Source organism: Varanus komodoensis, unplaced genomic scaffold (assembly GCF_004798865.1).
Source record: "Varanus komodoensis strain SLA01 unplaced genomic scaffold, ASM479886v1 scaffold8, whole genome shotgun sequence".
In the NCBI taxonomy this organism is placed as follows: domain Eukaryota; kingdom Metazoa; phylum Chordata; class Lepidosauria; order Squamata; family Varanidae; genus Varanus; species Varanus komodoensis.
In genome coordinates, this window is record NW_025336481.1 from 6,822,989 (window position 1) to 6,829,506 (window position 6,518).

A 6,518-nucleotide genomic window follows, 5' to 3' on the forward strand; every position below is an offset into this window, starting at 1 on the left:
CTTCCTGATATTCAGTCGAAACAGGCTTCCTGTAACTTGAGCCCATTATTCCACGCCCTGCACATAGGGCTGATCAAGAAGAAAAGCTTTCCTTCCACTTTGTGGCAGCTTTTCAAGTACTTTCATTCCTCCCCTCAGTCTTCTCTTCTCAGGCTAAACATGCCCAGTTCTTTCCATCTCTCCTCACAGGGCTTTGTTTGCAGTCCCTGGATAATTCTTGAAGCTTTCCTCTGAACCCTTTTCCAGCCTGTCTCCTTCCTTAAAATGTGGTGCCCAGAACTGGACACAGGGCTCCAGATGAGGCCTAACCAGTCCTGAGGAAAGGGGAACTAGTTCTTCACAAAATTTGGAAGTAATACTTGTATTATTGCAGCCTAAAATAGCATGTGCTCTTTCCAAAGCCACATTATACGTTTGACTCATAATTCAGCTTGTGATCTCCAGAAATTCTAAGGTCATCTCACTTGTAGTATTGTTGAGCCAAATGTTCCCGTTTTTGTTTCTTTCTGCTAGGCACAGAAATGGGTATGGGATTGCAGCCTTAATGTTATGCAGGTGTTACAGAGAATAGGATAGGCAGCTGGAAGCTAAAGAACATAAGCAAAGCTTCACTGGATCAGGCCAAGGGGCCATTTTATTTATTTATGTGATTGTTTGTACAGTGGTACCTTGGCTCATGAACTTGATCCGTTCCATGACTCTGGTTGTGACCCAAATTGGTTGTGACCCAAGTCAAATTTCCCCATAAGATTCAATGTAAATAAGGTTAATCCATTCTGTAACTATTTTGAAACAAAGTGACAAAGAACAACAAAGTAACAAAGTACTGTACAGTACAGTGCACAACGCTAACCTAGGTGGGGGGGAGGTGATTGTTTTGAGGGAGAGTCCCCCTCCATAAGGACACTGGGGAGATCTCTTTCAGGGGTTTCCTCTCTTCTTTGTCTCTTAGCTGCAGGGTCAATTTTGGTGAAAAATCTGTCTATAGTCACTTGTTTTTCCCCGCGCTGAATAACCCTCCGGAAATGAGAGATCACATCATCATTCATCAGATTCAACACTCTGTTCCAGTTATGCTGGGGTGGTGCCTGTCAAAGAAATCCTGGCACTGATTCCATTTTCTCATAATGGATTGCATCACATCACTGCTAACCTCCTCCCCGTCTTCCTCTTCTTCAGTGGAATCCTCCTCAGCAAGTGCTTTCCGCTGCTTACTCTGGAGTTCAGCAAGTTCTTCTGTTGTCTTATGTCTTTCCTGCACAAACACAACTGCGATCGTGGCCATCTCCCCACTTGGGGGTGCGGTGGGGTGGGGAGATGGCTGTGATCTTGGTTGCCACCCAATGCGGAGTTCATGACCCAAGCCAAAATTTTCATGACATTTTTGTTCGTGACCCGATTTGGTTGCGAACCAAGGCGTTCGTGAGCCAAGGCACCACCGTATTTATTACAAGCATTTGTCTCCCCTCCTTCCATGAAAGCGCTCAGGATGGCTTACATTTGGCCCACATTCTGCCCACACTGCGGGCATCCAGCTGCCCAAGGGAAACCCACCAACAGGATATCTGTGTGACAGTGCCCACAAGTCCATGTTCCCCAGCAACTGGTTACAGAGGCATAGTGGCTCCAGTACTGCAGATGGCACATAGCCACCAAGATAACCTTCTTCTTAGTAAATTTATCCAGTCCCTTTTCAAAGCTCTCCAAATGGGTAGCTGTGCAAAGGACTTCCTTTTATCTGCCCGTCCGATCATCTGAATGTAGCTTCGGAGGATGACCCCAGATTCGAGTACTGTGTACCTTCCGCACACCGTCTCATTGGTGTTTCCTTTAACTCGCCTTTTTTCTAATCTCAACAGCGTAACTTTTCACTGTTCCTCACTGGTGAATTGCTCCATCTCCTTGCTCATTTTGGTCCACTTTTCCCGCAGGTTTGCTAATTTCACAGTATAATTTTTTCTCCCCTTGCCTTTTTTAAAAAGATGGGCTCACTATAGTCTAAGCATGGTTTCATCATAGATCAGTACAGTGACCTTCTGGTCCTGGTCGATTTTTTTTAAAATGTTTGTTTATTTCTAAATTTATATACTCTTCACTATTCCATGAGGATTCTCTTTGCAGCTTACAATAAAATCAATATTACAAATACTAAAACTATGGCAACAATAAAACCAATTATATATAAAACTTGAATAGCATAGCCATTAAGCATTAAAATTATGTCAGGTAAGCAGGACAAGGAGCCACAAAGGGTAGCAGATCTAATTCAAATCAATTATTACAATATTCAGAAAAGAGAAAGGACTTTGCTTGGTGCCAAAATGAAAACAGTACTAGCACCAGGCAGATTTGTATGGGGAGCCTATCCTATGAAGCCCCTTCTTCCATTACTATTATTATTAGCATTCCTTCCCTGATGGAATTTGCATTTTTCACAGAAACTGTTGTTGTTGTTGCTTTCATTTCTATACCACCCGTAGCCAAAGCTTTCTGGGCAGTTTACAACAAAGTATAAAAATAATAAAATGCAATAGATAAAACATTAAGAATTAAAAATAATATATAACGAATAGAATGTTAAAAGGCAATTAAAAAATTTAAAAGACCCAGCCAAGAGTAAAAGAAAGGCACCTGGCTAATCCTATCAGCCCCCTGAATAAAGGCTTCTGCAAAGGGAGTGCTGAAAAGATGGCAAATTTGGTGTCAGGCTGGCCACAGCAGGGAGGTTGTTTCAAAGATGGGGGCCACCACTGCGAAGGCCCTCACTCTAGTTGCCACCCTCCAAGCCTCTTGATGGGTTAGCACCTGGAGAGAGTTCCCAGAGACTGAGCATAGATAGTATCCAGGTAGACTGGGGTGGGAAAAGGCACTCCAACTGTTATTGTGGTCCCAAGCCGTGTAGGGCTTTATAGATCATGACCAGCACCTTGAATTGGCACCAGAGACATACAGGCAGGCAAAACAGGCAGGCCAGAACTGGTGCTGTATGTCTGGACCTTCACATCCCAGTTATTAATCTGGCTGCTGTGTTCTGCATCAGCTGCAGCTGCTGAACTGTCTTCAAGGGCAGCCACATGTATTGCAGTAAACTAATCCAGAGATTACCAGAGCGTAGATTACTGAAGCCAGACTATCCTTGTTCAGGTTGGAGTGCAGCTAGGCCAAGCTGAAACTCGTAGAAAGTACTCGGAGCCACCAGTGCCACCTGAACCTCAAACGGCAAAGATGGATCAAGAAGGACCCTCAAGCTATGAACCTGCTTGTTCAGGGGGAGTGCAACCTCATCCAGAACAGGTTGAACACCCCGTCCTGTCAAAGGAATCATCAACAGCACCTTAGTCTAGCCTGGATGGAGATTGATTGATTGACTGATTGACTGATTGATTGATATCCTGCCTTTTTCCTACAAAGGGCTCAAGGCAGCTTACATCATCTCTCCTCCTCCATGTTACCCCCACAACAACAACCCTGTGAGGTAGGTTGGGCTGAGGGTCTGTGACTGGCCCAAAGTCACCCAGTTGTCTCCATGGCTGAGCGGGGACTCGAACCCGGATCGTCTGAGTCCCAGTCCCATGCGCTTAACCACTGCACCACACTAGCTTCAGTTTGTTTGCCCTCATCCAGGCCATTATTGTAGTCAGAGACTGGTTTAGCACATCCACAGCCTCACCAGCCAACACTGAAAAGCTGCGTCCCATCACCACACTGAGGACAACATGCTCCAGACCTCCCAACAACCCCAGTCAGTGGTTTCCTGTCAAATTGCACTGGGGACAGAAAGGACTCCCGAGGAACCCCATGCTGGAGAAGCCGCAGGGCTGAACAAAATTCCCCAAGCAGCACCTTCTGGGGATGGCCCTCCAAGCAGCATCGGAAGCACTACAATGCAATGCCTGCTCGCCACTCCCATCCCAGCCAGCTCCATAGTTATGGTATCAAAAGCCACCAAGAGGTCCGGCAGTACCAGGAGGGTCACACTCCCCTTGCTTTGCTCCCCACACAGGTGATCACACAGGGCGGCCAAGGCTGTTTCCACACCAGAACAAGGCCTGAACCCCAATTGTAACGGATCAAGAACATTTCATCCAATTGATCCAGATCATTTCATCCAAGGGTTTCATCCAAGTGTGCTCGGAGTTGATTGGCAACCGCCCTCTCCAAAATCTTTCTCAGAAAAGGAATATTTGCTATGGGCCTGCAGTTGTTCAACCTTTCCTGGCCAAAGGAGGGTTTCTTACGAAGTGATTTCACCCCTGCCTAAGACAGGACTTGACAGGGCAAGTGTGAGTGTGCTGAGTCAGCAAATTTTCTTCTGAACGTGTACATGTTCAGCCTGGCTGCTCCTGGGCTGGTGTTTTGCAAAATTGGTCCAGCTTAACTAAATACCTGTATAAGCTGCCCGGAGGCCAACATGCATTCCCAACACCTGGTGCAAGTTCATACCAGCTTTGGGTTGCTTGCCAAGCTTGGAGCTGGGGAGGTGTGCAGAAAGTTACTTTCAGTGCTGGCTTTTGTAGGGAGGGCAGGTTTTCAGCTGGGTTCACCAAACAATTGTAAGCTGAAGAGCAGCACCTTTTGTGGAGGATTCGCTACTCCACCCAGTGGAAGGAAAGGGGAAAAGGACAGCAAAGGACAACAAGCTTTAAGAATACAAGACTAGTCCTGGACCAGACCAGGGGTTGATCTAGTCCAGCATTCTGGCCAAGCAGCTGTCCACACAGAGCACACAGGCAGAATATTTATTTATTTATTTATGCAAGACTTTTCTATACTGCCCCATACTTAGACATCTCGGGATAGTTTACAACAAATTAATTCTAAAAATAGAAATAAATATGAATATGGAATGGTACCCTCCTGCCCATGTTCCACAATAACTGGTACTTGTACAGAAAAGAGCATAGAGCCAGCATGGCTAGTAGTCATGGATAAGCACTCCCTCCCTTTCTGTGGTTACATGCCATCAAGTCATCCCTGGTTTATGCTAATCCTGGTTTATGCAATGAAGGCCTTCCACATGTCCTATCTCTCACAGCCCTGCTCAGCTCTTGTGAATTGAAGGCCTCAGTATCAGAGCCACTCTGTTTCTTCGGAGTCTGTCATTTCCTGAGTGAAACACTTTGCGTATAGCTAACAATGTTCCGTTCCCATCCACTTTAGTTCACAGCATGTGCAAAGACATGTAACCTGTTTGGGGTTTGGGGGTTTTTTTCCCCCCTTTGCAATCTGCCTTGAGTCATACTTCCCACACTCCATGGACCAATTGTAATTGTGGTGCAGCATCAGATCTTCCTTTAACCTCTCTGCATGTAAACCGCTAGACTTCCTTTCAGCTTTGATCTAGTTGTGTTATTAGCAACAGTGCTATTTGTAGTTGCCTTTTGCTCTTCCCGGAGTGTGTGCCTTTCAGCCTAGGAATCTCTTCTTCTGGCACTATCACTTGTTTCCTTTTGATGGTTTCATCTTAGGGTTTACAAGATTAGAATATTCCGAAGAAGATGTTGTACCGTTTGAGCGTCCCTTCTGCTCTCTGTGAAAGATGCTCCACCGATACTGCCTTCAAATACCACTGCTGCTCTTCAGATTTTCCAGCACATTATATATACCCATTTCTTCTGCTGATGTGACCCTTACTCCTAAAGAAGGTGGGTGGATCTTAGTCTGGTGTCTCTGCTCTGACTGTTCTGCTTTGATTGTACCTGCTGGGACACCAGATTAGTGAGAATGTCTGACCTTCTGATGGCATTGCCTTTGTTTTTCTCTAACCCCCTTACCACACTGAAATGTGCATCCAAGGGGAGAGGTCCCCCTTTCCATCTCAGCAGTCATCACTGCATCTTACGGAGGTGAATTCCATAGTTTAACTATGTATGTGCAATGTGAAGAACTTCCTTTTATCTGTCCCAAATCTTCTGCAGTTTAACTTCAGAAATAAGCCTAGGTTCTAGTATTATGAATGGTGTGCATAATTTTGTAGACCCTTTTCAATGTCAGCATTGCTTTTTTCAGGGAATGAGAACTTTCAGCCATGTTCAGCAAACAAGTATAAAGATTAAGTAAAAGCACAATTCCTTTTGTGGAGGTCTCACTACTCCATCCAGTGGAAGAAAAGGGAAAAGAACAAAAAAGGTACATCAGGCATCAAGAACATAAGAAAAGTATGCTGAATCAGAACACGCATCGATTGAATCCAGTATTATATTCACCCAGTGGCCTACCAGTTGATTGCACAAGCTGCTTATTTGCTGCAAATACTTCAGCAAGAAGAACAATTAGCTGGGCTAAGGAGCTGATTGATCACAAAAAGGAGTGGTCTCGTGCCACTTGGAAGAGGTTGTGGTGGTAGTGAGAGCACTCTTGACTCTGGACTAGAAGATCTCAAGAATGTTGTTGGTGGCAAATGTTCCTTTCCTGAGCAAGGTCCTTGAGGGGGTGGTGGCCAACCATTTCAGTCAAGGTTCTGGCAGGGGTTTGACACAGACACTGCTCTGGTAGGTTGACCTGTGTCAGGAGAGAGA